The following is a 16,158-nucleotide window of genomic DNA, read 5'->3' as shown; positions in this document are numbered from 1 at the left end:
TAGGAGTTCATGAACTCATGCGCTGGCATTTGTCTGAGATATTAATGAGATCAAGATCCACACTAGAATCGGAGGAGGGTGACACGCACAGTCCAAGTCACACACACAATAGAGCCACTTAATGCATTTGTCCGCTCATTATTTCAGTTTTACGCACAGCTCTGCGCTTTATTAAACCATCATTTTGTTAAACCCTGAGGAAGAAAGCCTCATTCTAAGGCATTATTACTTCCAGTATCATCTTATCTATAATGTGAATATGACAGATTAAAAACAGATCCCTGTAGAAGAGGGGTGGGCAAGGTTTTTTCAAGGGCCATATTTGATCTTTAAAAAGGGTCAGATGGGCCAGGTCATTCGTAGATGAGGTAAAAAGTACAAATTTGTATGTAATAATAATAACAATATTTAATAATAATAAATATTTTCATTAAATAGATCAAATGTGTCTGTAAAATGTGTAAAATAAAATAGTATAATAACAAAATGATTCATTGTCTAAATTGTATTATTTACAGTATAATTTGTTATAATAAAATAAATAAAGAATAGTAACATGAATATTAATATATATGTACGTGTGTGTGTTTGTGTATATGTTATACATACGTTGTGTGTAATTGTTGTATTTTACAAATTATATTTAAATTCTACTACTTCCTAAGCATACGTTTATCAATTATATTATATATATATATAAATGTATATATGTATATATATATGTGTATATATATATATATAAATATATATATATATATATATATGTATATGTATATGTATGTATATATATATATATATATATATATATATATATATATATATATATATACATATATATATAAAAATGGAAACTATTTACATTTTATTATTTAAAAAAATATTTATAATATATATAAATATATATGATACCGTACAATATAGCCATTTACCAATTGTTTGATGAGATAAATATTTTAATTGTATTATTCATGAATTATTGAAATACGATAAAGTGTAATGAACTATAATAACCAATTATTTAACAAAACAAAAAATTTCAAAAATGAAATGTTTGTAGATGTATTTGTAAAATGTTACATTTTACAAATTATATTTAAATTCTACTACTTCCTAAGCATACATTTATCAATTATATCTATCTATATATCTATCTATATATATATATATATATATATATATATATATATATATATATATATATATATAAATGTAAACTAGTTACATTTTATTATATTAAGAAATATTTATAATATATATAAATATATATAATACGGTACAATATAGCCATTTACGGCATAGATGTTTTAACTGTATTATTTCCATTTAACTACAATTAACCAGTCATTGAAATGAAATGATGAAATAAATATACAACAAAATGAAATCTATATTTTAAATGTATTTGTCTGATCATCACATTTTACAAATATTTTTTCATATGAATATTTACAATAAATTCACCAATACTAAATAAATAAATAAATAGGCAACCAATGTTACAGAAAATGGCCAAATTTGCAACATTTTTATTAAAAGACTGTTGAAAATGTAAATGTCTCGTGGGCCAGATTTTGTCACTGGACCATACTTTGTCCAACCCTGCTGGAGAAAGTTCAATGCACTGCATAGCTTTCCAAAGTGTCTAAAATTAAGTTAAGTAATGTTCAGGTATATGTGTGTGTGTGTGTTGGTATATGTGTGTGCCAGTACTACTTTTGGGCCCAGGGGCTGTTTTGGCACCAGCGGTGGTCCCAGCTGGTTCCATTATATGACTGAGAAGTTCTCCACAGGCAATAAGTGACCATTAAAATGGGACGACTCTTAAGCCTCGCTGAGACACGACGATGCTGAGGGCAAAAGAGGTTGAAATCGAAGCTTTGAGCCGCTGTTTGTGTTGGTGACGCACCGTTCCGAGGCTATTGTTTAATCCCCCCGTCAAATGAAAAGCAAATGTGTGCGCAAAATTAGGTAGACCTACATGATCTAATCAGAGGCGATATGAGAATTCTCACTTTCCTGTTGTTGTCATGCTCTGGTTTGAATCATTTGTGATCAATATAACAATGTGTTTATTATTGCGGTTGCAGTGTGACAGCTGGTTCTAATATTTACTGTATTTAGTGATATGAAGGTAGTCAAAATATTAGACACAGCTGTGGGTTGATGCAGACCTATTGTTAATCAAAAATTGCACTGTGGTAGACGACCACTATGTACCTCACCGGGCATACTAACACTTGTATGGCGTACCGTAATATCTTTAAACATTACACATTGAAGAGGGCTATAACATTTTTGGCCCATGTTGCGATCCCAATGGCGTATAAAAATGACCACAACAATAAGTGCTGCAACAATAAAAATATAGTTATACTATACTTTTTTCAACCATTAACGTGACCTTTAACCTGTTTTCTTTGAATCTGTTTGAGAGTGGAAGTAAAAATAACTAAAACAATGTAGTTGCACAAGTGTACACATCCATTAAGCAAGTGTACACATCCATTAAGCTCTTAGATTATATCAATAATATACTAATGTCAAATTGTACCTTTTGGCTCTATTGTGGCCACTTTTAGCCAAATGAAACCCATGAAAACTGCATTTTTTAAAATTCCTTGTTATTTACTGGATTGTATCATAACATTTGGGCAAAATGGGTTTTATCCTTGAACATTTTTAATGTTATCTTCCAGAAAATCATCATTATATAACAGCGAAACCCATATTATTTGCAGTTCATCATTATTTTGGGGGGGAACTACAACCCCAATTCCTATGAAGTTGGGACGTTGCGTTAAACATAAATAAAAACAGAATACAATGATGTGCAAATCATGTTCAACCTATATTTAATTGAATACACTACAAAGACAAACTGATCAACTTTATTGTTTTTAGCAAATAATCATCACCACTAAGTGTTTTCAGGGTTCCTTCCCCCTGCCCCCCCCCACAAAAAAAAGAAAGAAAATCGGACAAAAATGGTAAGAAAATTGAAAAACAAAATTGCGAGTATGCACGGAGTCCACTGCACTATTGATGAGCTTTATGTGAAGATGGTTTGTGTGTCACTTGAAATGCACAATCGGTATCGATATCGTCAGATATAAGTATTTCTTTGGAATTAGGCACTGGGACCTGAAGTGTAAATCAGGCCTAATTTTGCTGAATATTTTGCTCCGGTCAGTTCAGAATATCAACTGTTCCTTCCTTCCCTTTGTCCTCAGGCCTTCCCACTTCGCACACTATCACTGCCTTAATGAGACTTCATTCCCAGACTTTCAAACTGGAGATGCTTGAACTTTGTCACCCCCCGAGATGACTTTACCTTACCCCCGGCTCATCTGACCGCATTACGAGAAGCGTGAGATCCAATAAAAACTCAGAGCAGTTCACATGTGGAAATGCGCTTCAAACTTTTTTTTAAATTTTTTTTGATCGCAATTTTTTTTTTTTTCGCAATGTAAACCTTTCGGACTTAGACTAATGTTTTTCCAGCGCAGTGTTTATACGCCAGATACCCGGTAGCAACTCGAGAGAGCGGTGGAGGTGAGTGGAATAGTATTGGAATATTATCATCCTCTGGGGGTTACGACCCTGTCGCATTTCCCTCCATTGATGGTTCGCACGAGGGGAAGTTGGCTTCTTTGTTTTCTTATTGTGTGTGTGTGTGTGTGTGTTAGAATTTGTCCTTGCAGATCGAGTACATGACGTGCTGTATAGATTGAAAGAAAGTTGGATGTAATAAGCACTTGATTTACTCCGGCCGTTTTTTCCGAAGAATGGGATCCCTTGTTGAATCTGAGTCTTTGTGCTGCTTCCTGGCAGGGATGATGCATCCTTGGCTGCAAATTTGCCCATTGTCGTCGAATGCATTGTCATAGTGTTACTGAGGATGTTTTTATTTATTTATTTATTTATGGAACATTTCGATCCAAGTCGACATTCATTACATCCTGAAACGTTGGGGTGGAAGGAATCTTGTTCCCTTGATGTATTTGGATTTTGAAACACATTTACCCATTAGAATGAATGGAAATCATTCATGCCAGTTGCAATCTTAAAAAAACAGAATTTAAATGCACAGGCAGTGTTTTGAAGGGGACATATTAACTTTTAAATGGCATCGAGTGTGAAATTCATTCTTTTGTTTGCTACCTCCTTTTGAAAATGGTTACATTAGTCAGCAGTGGCGTTGTTTGATTGACGAAGAAGGCAAAGAAGAAGAAAGCGAAATAACGTTTGGGTAGAATTTCGAATTAGCGTTGTAACATGAAACAAGTGGAATAACCCTAACTTGAAATTCTACCCAAAAATTTGGGGCAAAAAAAAATAATGGCCCTGCGAAGTCGCATGAAGCGTTTGGACAACTGTCATCATACATGATGTCTGCTGAGAACTCCAGTCCAGTAGAAAGAAGGATTACGAATAACAGAAAGTATTTGACTTTCTTCTGCTTCTTCTTCTTTCTCTTTTGGTGAAAAGAAGAAACAGAAGTGAGTGAAGTATTTGAAATTCTAACCCGAATTTGGGGGAAATTCAACTTTATGTGTTGCACAAAGCCAAAGAAAAAGCAAAACACCCACAGCTAATCGTTTGTGGTTAGTGAACTGAGGTGTCGTTTGGTGAATTGGACTCGGTGGACAAGTGTTCAAACTGCCCTTAAAAATGTGTGTAACTGTAAATCTGACTGTTTCTGCTGTTGATGATTGGGGAGTATTTTCCGGTCTTCGGGTTACTTTCATATCATTGCATTCAGGTCTTCCTGACTTCACTGCTACTGATGTATTTTTTTTAATTTTTTTTATTTTATTGCCCCCAAACTGAATCCCAATCAAGCAGCACATCAGCTCGTGTCCCTCTTGCTCTGTAAGTCATTGTTCGCCTCCAAAGTAAACACAGCCAGCCTTTCCTTTTTTTTTTTTTTTTTTTTTTGCACTGCGCCTGTAGATAAACAATCCAGCAGCAGCAGAAACTTATTTTTTTGTTTTTTTGTATTTGTTATGTTTTGGTCCGTGCCAGCGGTGTCTTGACTTGGCAGATTTACGAGTTAAAAGAACATAGATGGACGAGGACCTTTTGGATGGACGCTCGGGCCCGGGCTGGAGCTGTCACAATGAAGAGGCAAAGAAAAGATAATTAGAGTTATGGGTATGAAGGGAAAAGGGTGTGTGGGGGAAATAAGAGAGAGGGGGGGGGGGGGGGGGGCATGGAAACATTTTAGTGCCAGATGCAAGCTGTGTTGCAAGGAATTAAGGGAAAGAAAAAAACAAGGAAGCCTGCCCTTTTTGTTACATGATGGTTATTCTGTGCCTCTCGCATTAGCTTTGTTGCTACAAGTCAAGTGTAAAGGGTAAAGAAATGTGTCTTGAAAATTTGACGCAGCAAAGGGAAGAAAGTTAACATGAGTGAACATAAAATGAATGAAACATCACCACGCATATAAAACGAGGCTTCAAAATCATGAAAAATCAAGCCGATGTCGCCGCTTTCGAACGCTGTGGGCGTGCCCGCTAAATTCGTGAAATCACGCCCAGCTGAAAAATTTTAAAACTGTATATTGTTATGACTAATCCCGAAAGAGTTGGCGGGTGCTCTCCAGTGAACGCAACTTAAAAAACAAAACGAAAAAAAAAAACTTTCTTCCCACAAAACCGAAAATCGTGATCCTTATAGCATTTTTTTGAAAACAAGAAAAAAACATTTTTTAGCAAGTACATTGCTATTTTTTTACTGATACTGTCACAGTAAGTATGCACGCCATAAGTTTACCTAAGTAAACGTTTGAAAACAGTTTGAAAAGGTGGAATGTGGCTCTACTGTACTTAAAAGTTAAATGCAACTGAAGTGTGTTTAACAGATATACAGTACTGGATTGAAAAGAGCACTAGTTGTACTTCTACCACACTTTGAGAATCACGAACTAAGATATTATGTTATGAGGTTAACGAAATGATAATGAAACGTCACATCAACGCTTTATTACAGAAGAGCACTTTATCAGAGAAATGTCATCATATTCTTGACACTGATTTATTTCCTCAATGCGCATCATCCAAAATCCTACCTGCGCGTTCCCATTCCTGACTTCTCTTAATCAAGCCGGCCGCGCTCGAGTGAAAGCGAAGCTCGGAAACTTAAGATCACTCTTCTCATTCTGATTGCACAAAAAAAATAAAAAATGGCCCCGTTTTTTGATCACAGTGCAGACCACAAAAGAACGAAAGAAAAAAAAAAACAGGATTCCCAGCGGAGGCAGGAACTTGCAGACTCCTTTATGGCCATTAAATGACGCGTGACAATCAAGTCACACAGGGAGAAAAATACAGTGCAGAGCATGCGTGTGTGTTATTTTAACCCCAGTTTGCCTCACGTCGACTTTGCATTTGGAGCAGCGAGGCAAGGAATTCATCGTCACCTCGAATTCCACTTGAGGATTGCTAGCCGTGTGATTGTTAGCTTGGCGTAGGTTAGCGCAGCCAAACTAGACAATTAAGTTATTTTTCTGTCTGACGAAAAGTCTCCATTTTTTTTGTTTTAATCCAAAAAAAGATAAAAAGAGACAAAGATTTTTTGTTTCGATAAAAAGGTTCTAAAAATTATGTGGGTTTTCAGAAAGATGAATAAACAAAAAAGTAAATATATATATATTTTTTTTTTTGCATAGCTTTTTAATTCATGTGTACAAAAATAAAACAATGAGTGAGAGTTTTTTATTTTAAATTTAAAAATGAGATAATTACCTAAGAAAATTGTTTTTGGAGATTGAAAAACATTTTTTATTTTTGTTAAATTTTCTCTTCTTTTTGCATCCATTTTAAATTGAGGTTCACAAAAATAATTCAAAAAGTGAAAGTCAGTTTTTGTTTTTTTCCGATTTAAAATGAAATCTTTATCTAAAAAAAATAATAAATTTACTTTTTGGGGGGGTTATAGCTTTTCTTAAGTTAAGTTTAATTTTAGTTTTAAGGATTTAAATAACTGTCATAAATACATTTTCGTCAAGATTTTAGTGAGAACCATGAAAGTGGACACAAATGATTCGCTTTCGCGGGCCGGATAAAATGGTGTGGCGGGCCGCATTTGGCCCCCGGGCGTTGAGTTTGACACCAGTGCTCTAAATTGTCCATAGTTGTGAATGTGAGTGCGAATGCTCGTTTGTCTTCATGTGCCCTGCGATTGGCTGATGACGAGTCCAGGGTGGGATAGGCTCCAGCTCACCTGTGGCTACAGAAAACGCACGGATGTTTAATTTCACACTTGATGGGTGGGCAGCCCCTCCAAAGACCCAACTATTTGTATACAAGCCATTAAAAAGTAATTTTTCCATAATAAGTTCTCTTTCATATCAAGAAGTCATGTACTTGTTTTTGCACGAGTTCAACTGGTGGTCAAACGTGAGTGTCTCCCTGGCAGCGGACGAGCGCGTGTTTATCCACATTTTACAGCCATTGTCTCATAAAATGGACGACGAGCGCCACTCCCTTTTACCACGTTCATCCAACGCGACCACCTACCGGGACGCCACATGCTTCACCTCGGCTGGGGCGACATCCGCGTCCAGATTAACACGTGAATTACATTCTGCACGCCCACGCAAAAAAGACACTCCCAATACTGCAATTAGACCCTGAATTACAGCACGGGCCTGCACAGTTTGTTCTGCATCAGTCCTCCTTATACGAGCCTTCTGAGGGACAGTTTAAATTTAAACTGCACTTCCATTGGACAAAGAACACAAAAACGCTCCACTTAGTTTGCCGTCAGCACTTTCCACGGAGAAAGGTCAAACAGTCATTTTTGAAGTCGTAAAAATAAGTTATCCACAAACTTATCATCAATAACTTTACTTGACTTGCTTTTTATTGCCCACCCCCCGCGTCATCTGACCCTGGTTGATTGATACTATCGTGACATTTGGACCAAAGAAATGCAGTAAAAAAATAAAAAATAAATAAATAACACGCCAATGCTGCGTTCCAAACAGCAGGGAAATCGGACATCGCCAGGTCTGACGTCAAAGCGCTTCGCTCAAACTCCCAAATGTCGAACCCAATTCGTTCCGTGATGTCGGTTGACTTGAGTTGTTCTAATTACAAAATAGGAACTCTAGTCAAATTATGACTCTGCAGGTAATATTTTATTTTTTAAATATTATATTATATTAATATGAATGTATTTTAATAACAGTTTTAAATTCAATTATTTAGATTTAAATTAATTTAAAATATTATATCAAATTATTATTCTTTTTCTTTCTTTTTTTTTTTTTTTAATTAACACCAAATTAATTGCATTTCCCATATTGTTTCAAGGAGCCAGAACTAGAGTTCTAAGTTGTTAAAAATTACATATTTTTAATTGATTTTATTTTTTACATGTATTTATTTAAAACATAATACATTATCGAAAGAAACAAAGAAATACAACAAATACTGTAGCTATTGTTTAAATCTTATTTTTTAATAGATTCTGAATGAATTGCCCATATTGTACCAATTATTTTTCAATAATTGAATATATAAAAATACACAAAAATTGATAGAAAAAAAACAAGGCCTAAAAACAATTAAAGGTAGAATATACTGTTATATAGGAATAAACAGTTTAAAATGGTTATTGTTCTTTAAATTAATACTAAATAAAATGCATTTCCGCTAATGCAATGTGTAGTCAGAGCAAAGATGAAGTTTTCAATGAAGTATTATACAACATTTCCATTTTTTTTTAAAATTTGTTTTTAACACTTGTGTAGCTCATCTCCTCAGGCGGGGAAGGAATGACGGGGGGAGGGGGGGGCGGTGCTTATGAGGGGGGCTCTCCTGCAGCCTGGACGGATTATTTAGCAGCCAGTTGGGAGATGGAAGGCCACATAGCACGGGAGAAGATAGACTGGCACCACGAGAGTGAGAGTCCATGTTATTGTATCGCCCTCCCTCCCACCCATGCTCTTATTTTATGAGTTTTCCAGGAGGAGCCCCCCAAAAAGCCCCCCTCACGAGCACTACTCTCGCTGTCTTATGATTTAGCATGCATATGTAACTTGTGCTTTGTTTTCTCCTCTGTTGTTGTCATGGTTTTCCTTTTTTCTCCCCCTCTTCACCCAGCTGTTTTCAATTGAAAAAAAATGGGGAGTACAACTGTACAGGCAAAAGTATTGGGACACCTACAGCAAGGAGAGAGATCGCGAGGCGAACTAGCGTTTGTTCAGAGTAAGGAGCTACGATAGATACGTGTGGCTATGAGACGTATACATTATCGGACCATAACACACTTTTCCACATGCGTTTGGGAGATTTTATTAAGGTCTGATGCAACCAAGGTTGAATTTCTTGCCCATGAGTCCACTGCATGAAAATGATTCCATGAAAAGCCTACTTGAACATCTGAACTTTATTTGGAGTTAATCATAACTGGGATGTGGCTGTATTGAGAATTAATACACACATTCAATCTCCTGTTAAATGGGAGTCAGCGCACACCTGCCAACATTTTAAAGTGCTTTTGATTAATTACATTTTTTGGTGAACAAAAGGTGTTTTTTTTTTTCAAGAATATCTATCTATCTATCTATCTATCTATCTATCTATCTATCTATCTATCTATCTATCTATCTATCTATCTGTCTGTCTGTCTGTCTGTCTGTCTGTTGTCTACATAGCTATGGTAGCCACAGTAGCTATCTATCTATCTATCTATCTATCTATCTATCTATCTATCTATCTATGGTAGCCACAGTAGCTAGCTATCTATCTATCTATCTATCTATCTATCTATCTATCTATCTATCTATCTATCTATCTATCTATCTATCTGTCTGTCTGTCTGTCTGTCTGTCTGTCTGTCTGTCTACATAGCTATGGTAGCCACAGTATCTATCTATCTATCTATCTATCTATCTATCTATCTATCTATCTATCTATCTATCTATCTATCTATCTGTCTGTCTGTCTGTCTGTCTGTCTGTCTGTCTGTCTGTCTGTCTGTCTGTCTACATAGCTATGGTAGCCACAGTAGCTATCTATCTATCTATCTATCTATCTATCTATCTATCTATCTATCTATCTATCTATCTATCTATCTATCTGTCTGTCTGTCTGTCTGTCTACATAGCTATGGTAGCCACAGTATCTATCTATCTATCTATCTATCTATCTATCTATCTATCTATCTATCTATCTATCTATCTATCTATCTATCTATCTATCTATCTATCTATCTATCTATGGTAGCCACAGTAGCTAGCTAGCTAGCTACAGTATCTATCTATCTATCTATCTATCTATCTATCTATCTCTCTCTCTCTCTCTCTCTCTCTCTCTCTCTCTCTCTCTCTCTGTCTCTCTCTCTGTCTCTCTCTCTGTCTCTCTCTCTGTCTGTCTGTCAAGATCGCTATGGTAGCGAGGTAGCAACGGTATCTATCTATCGAGCCGTCTAGTCTGTTGATTCATTCCAAAAATTAAATGGTAAGTCATATTTGGAAAAGTAAAAAGAGAATCTGGGAAATTTTAACAAACGTCACAGGTTGTCTTTAGGCTATAAGCAGTTTACATTGGTCATGATATAGCGGAACATTTGCGTGGGCCTGCCAGTGTGGAAACTGTAGAACCATTTAAGCTGAAATCGAGCTGTATCAAGGAAGCTGCTTTGTGTTATGTTTTTATTTAAATTATTATTTTTTTTTATGTGGCTTCCAAGCCGGCCGCATTGAGATCAATCAGTACAATCAGACGTGTGTGAAATTTGAGCTCCCCCTCCTTGAACTTTTCCACGCGACACCCGCCGTCCACTTTGCACGAGGAGGCGGCCGCGATGCGCCTCAGGCTTCAGCCGTGCCAGCTGTGCTCATATGGAACCGGTTTCATTTCACCCCAGCCCTCGAACCCCCCACCCCCCCACCCCTGTCTGTCAAAAGTCCCGTCTGCCCCCCCCCCCCCCCCCCCAGCCCCGCGCTATCTTGCGGTCTCGCAGCACACTTTGGATTGTCGATCTCCCTGCTCGTTGCCCCCGTGAGGCGCGGGTGATTAAGGGGGCAAGCGTTGAAATATGAAGTGGGGCTGACGCTCCTAAATCTCAGCGCACATCTGTAAATGTTTGGTGGCTTCGGCGCAACAATCCCAAGAATTTACACGCAATCGTTGACACTTTGTTGGAAATACTTGCAATGTGCTCCTCTTCACAGGGCAGGGGGTAACGGTAGCCGTCTTTCACGGTGGCTGTCAAAGGTTTTTCCGACTTAGGGCCACAATGAAATAATAATAATAAAAAAAAAAAATTACACTACAAGATTGAAGTTGTATATTTTTCTAGATATCCACCTTTTGTATTTTCAAGTACAAAAAAAAAGTCTCATTATTACATAAATCAGGTGATAAGTTTCCAGGACAAAGGTTGCTAGATGAGAAGTCATATTTTAGAGAAAAAAAACGTAATATTACCAGAATAAAGAAAATTGTTGTAATCTGACAAAAATGAAGCTGTATATTTTCAAGAAAAAAAGTTCACTACGTTCGAAATCATCTCGAATTATTATCTTATGGAATTTTGTTTTTGTAAGTATATTCATGGGAAACAAAGTCATATTTTCATGGAAAAAAGTGGGATTTTTGCATAAATTAAGTCATATATTTTCAAGAAAAAAAATCAGCTTTTTGAGAATAAATAATAAAATGTGTATGTTTGATGAAATTTTTTTATTTTATTTTCAAGATTAAAAGGTCGACATTTTAAGAGAAAAATAATTGTATTTTCGAACAATATGTTTTGGAGAAATTCTTTTACACATTTGTACGCAATGGTTTCCATAAAAAGGTGCACTTAAAAATGTTACAATTAACAAAACATTTTTCGAGAAAAGTGTAGAATTATGTATTGCTGTATATTTTCTAGATGAAAACAGTAGTTTTTCGAGCAAAAAAAAATTGGGTATAAAAAGTTGTATATAAGGGCAAAAGTTAATGTGTATTTAAGGTGTAAGGGTGATAATATTAAAGCATTTGCAAAATATTTTCTCGATAAAAAGGTGCATACTATTGAGAAGAAAAAAAAAAAAATATATATTTATGAGACGGAAAGTTGCCAAGGGAAAAATGTTAATGATTGAGTTGACAAGAGAGGACAAGCACTTTCAGAATAACGAGATAATTTAATGAAAACTTGCCTGCAAAAGTGGCTGATGGCTCGAAGTAGCGTCTGCCTATTTCTCCTGGGACGAGGTCATAAATACATGAACAGGCAGTTATCATCCAGCCTCCCACCACCGACATCTTGCTTTGTCTCACAGCAAAGTGATAATACAATATCAGAGAGAGAGAGAGAGAAACAATTATCGGAGGTTATAATTAATATAGAATACAAGTGCAAAGGTATATTTTCCGACAGGTATGCATTTTTTCAAAATTTCTCAGCATCCATTCATCATTGAGGACGGATGAAATGATGTCATAGTTCATATTGGCTGCTTTTTCATTTTGTTTTATTTCAAAGACCGTCTGAAAGGAAAATATTACGGGAAAATAACAATATTAGAAACATGCCAAGAGGATGAAAGGAGTTCCTGGGGTACCACTTAACGATCATAAAAATAAATAACCTCTCCTCTTTCACATCATATATTTGCTTCCCCTCATTAATGTTGCTTATTTGGCTCAATCAGATTCATATCACGAGGACTCATTCATTAGGCCATTGTTGATATTGGTGTTTGTTTGTTGTTGCTTTGCATTTATCACTTTGAGCCGCCTTTGATTCATTCTCGCAGCCGAATTAGCAGATTGGGCAATTCCCGGGATGCTTCATTTGGGATGTGTATGATTAGGAAGATCAGAGGCTGTGTGGCCCACCCCCTCCTCCAACCTCACTTGCCCTCCTTCTCCCATCTTTTTTTTTTTGCTTTTTGACTGTTATTATTTCCCATCATAAGACCCACCCCCCTCGTGGACTTTGTGGAAATGAGGTCTCTCCGAGTCTTTAGGGACAGACGGGGCAGAGAGAGGTGTTGGACACCCCCTTCTCCGGGACTCAATTTATCAGAGATTACATCGTTGGTGGGTTGGCGGCTGTAAAATTCTCCGCGGAGGGCTCAAAAGGGGTCTTTTCAAACCTCGCCATTGTGTGCCAGGGATTATTCCTTGGGTTGTTATCCCATTATGCCGGAATGGTGGCGATTTTCTGCTGGAGAACCGCATGCCAGAATGATTTGGAAAGGCTAGTTAGTTAGCGACAAGCTAACATAGCAGGATGCGTCTTCACTCAGTTGCGGCTTCTTGTTAAACAAAATGTTGATGCGCAACGCCTGCCACGGAATATCCTTGGTCAATACTGGCTCGGGCTGTTCAAGAAAAAAAATGGCATATTTTCAAGATAAAAAGTTGTGTATTTTCCTGAAAACGGCAGTATATTTTCCAGATAACACAGTTGTGTCATTTCAAGAAAAAGAGTCCCAAACCTGCTGAAAAAGGCACATATTTTATTTTATTAAGATAAAAAGTAGTACGTGTTCAATAATTTTTGAAAAATATTTTTTAGACAAAAGTAGGATATTTTGAAGAGTAAAATCATAACCCTGCTAGATTAAAGTCACATTTTCAAGAAAAACATTCTATACTTTTGTAAGAAATTGTTGTATATTCTCAAGAAAAATGACAAAGTTGCAACAATAAAGCTATATAGTTTCGAGAAACAAGTAGTTTCTTTAAAAGATACAGTATTGCATATTTATTAGATGAAAAGTCATATTTAAAAACAGAAAAAATGTAATATTCTGAGAAAAAGTTCTATATATTTTAAGAAAAAAGTTTAGTATTTTCCACAAAAGGTCTTTATCTAAAGAGAATAAAGTCATATTTTTCGAAAGAAAAAAGTAGTATGTTTAATAAGGAAAGTCAAATATTTTTGTGAAAAGTTGTAATCTTACAACAATAAAGACATTTTTTTTGTATAGTTTCAAGAAAAAGTCCAATATTTTCGTGAAAAAGTTGTATGTTTTGTGAAGAAAAAAAACCAAGTTCATCTTACAAGAATAAAGTTGCATTTGTTTGAGGAAAAAGTGGTATATTTTCAAGAAAAAATTCTGTCTGATGAGAATAAAGAAGGGAATTATTATTATTTTTTTTAATTTTTTTTTGGTGCTTTTAAACTGCAGCCAGGAATTCAAGCATTACCGTATTATGAAACATTGCCACAGTGCAATGTAAAATTCTCGGAATATTTCTGGTATTAATTTCTTTCCCGACGTCTCGCTCCTTTCTCATTGTGCAACGGTGGACATCAACAGGGCTTTTCAAAGTAATGCTCTTAACAGGTCATGTAGTGTTTTTTTTTGTTGTTTTTTTTTTCTTCCCTGTGCATTTTGCCCAAACACTAAGACCTTGTGTCTTTCACTTCTGATTAGTGACACTTTAATAAAGTCGTTTAAAGTTCAGTCAAGTGAATTTTCTACCTTTTGGAGTGTTTCTATGGACACGGGGGGAAACGACCTGCATTCAGGCCTGCGCGCCATCTTTTAAATGCAAATGCTTTAAAAGTAACTGTGTAATTCCGTCTATGGGGGGCTCTCCCGATTTGGCGTGGCGAGAGAGTGTTTTCCTTTTTAAATATAAAAGGCGAGCGCGGCTGTTTTTCTTTTCTTGCCGTCTTGATCTGACAGCAATTGACTGAGGCAGTCCTCGAGGTGTGACAAAAGCTTGGCAAAATCTTTACATTGCCTTTCCCGTTCCCGGACTTTTCTTTCGATGGGCCAAGATGGACAAAGCCTGTCTTTTCTTCCACTTGATTTGGTCAGAAGGCTGGAGTTAAATGTTTAGTCCCAGCATTCCCAGCGTCATGTTTTTTTCTTTTTGTTTCACCACCCCCAATCCACCGCTCACGCTGTCTCCTCTTCGTGCCGTTCAGGAGAGCCCGGAAAAGCTATGTCGAACTGACCACAATCGAATCATTGGCGATGGAATTTTAGACGAGGATGTGGCGAACTGAGTTCTCCATTACCTTCCTTCCCATAGTTGACGTCATGTTGGGCTTTTCGCGACAGTCAACTCAATGAAACGGAGCCTCTGCTAGCTGCAATCAACTAGTACAAATCATTCCAATCTATTACGCGCAATTGACAGAATTTTTAACGCTCGGTTACCTGATTATTATGCCATGCCAGAAAAAATGCCAGAAAAATTTTAAATGAAGCAAATCAGGTCGAGTTCCCACTAGGCCTAGGCTGGTATCAGATTTTGACTCTATGATAACTGTCAATGAAAATATTGCGGTTTCATGGAATCAAGGTATTGCAATTACAGCTCCAAAATGTATTATTTTCAAATGTTTGGGTAGAAAACAACAGCTTTTTTTCTATTGAATGCACTCCGTAGGTACATTAGCAAACGTAAAAAGAAAATAAGCAATTGAATTTTTCTAAATAAAATCTAAATTTAGTACAACAATAAAAGTACTTATTTCCAAGAAAATGAGTAGCTACTTCTCTGATCTTGTCCGCTTTGTGAAGTAATGTCAGAGGAGAAATGAACTGACTGAACTGAACATCTAAGTCACGGTCATCAGCAAAAGTTGGCTCGCGGCAACTGGATTCTTCTTGGTTAATAAGACGTTTTTGGTTCACCTTGAGCTAAAATGCTTCTTCAGTTCGAAATTTTGATTTGGCCTACAACAACCAAGAAGAGTCCAGTTGCCTCGATGCAACTTTTGCAGGTCTCGTTTCTCCCCTTCATACTAAAGGCTATGGCAAATTGGCCACAAATACAGTACTGTGATGGAATTGATGCGTTTCATGTCTATTAGAGGATGTGGTAGAAATGATGTTTCCGAGTATCAGGACCCACTTTCCATGTTCAGTGATTTGATGTTCCTGGGAAGACTGATTGGCCCATTCAGGGTCTTGATAGGTGTTGTATTGACAGGAGGGGAGGAAGGGTGGGCTGTGGGGGGTTGCACGCCGCCTTCATTGTACCCTGCAGTAGAAAAACAAGAGCGCTCCTGGGAAACAAAGAAGTGAATGGGAACAGTAGCCCCTGTGTCCCCCCCCCCGCCCACTTCACCACCACCCTGGCCACTGACTGCTGCTGCTGGGAGGCTTGCGTCCGCCATTGGAGACTCAAGTGCAGTTCCCACCCCCTTTCAAACACCCCACAATTCTCTTGCTGCTTTTTC

At 36.8% G+C, this 16,158-nt stretch overlaps 1 protein-coding gene across 1 annotated transcript in view; it reads left to right on the top strand.

Moving 5' to 3' along the window:
• fat4 (FAT atypical cadherin 4) overlaps positions 1-16,158 on the top strand; it is a 106,648-nt gene that overhangs the window by 5,480 nt on the left and 85,010 nt on the right.

This window comes from Phyllopteryx taeniolatus, chromosome 10, assembly GCF_024500385.1.
Source record: "Phyllopteryx taeniolatus isolate TA_2022b chromosome 10, UOR_Ptae_1.2, whole genome shotgun sequence".
NCBI lineage: Eukaryota > Metazoa > Chordata > Actinopteri > Syngnathiformes > Syngnathidae > Phyllopteryx > Phyllopteryx taeniolatus.
The sequence above is the reverse complement of the archived record's forward strand: the minus strand, read 5'-3'. Positions and strand labels throughout refer to the sequence as shown.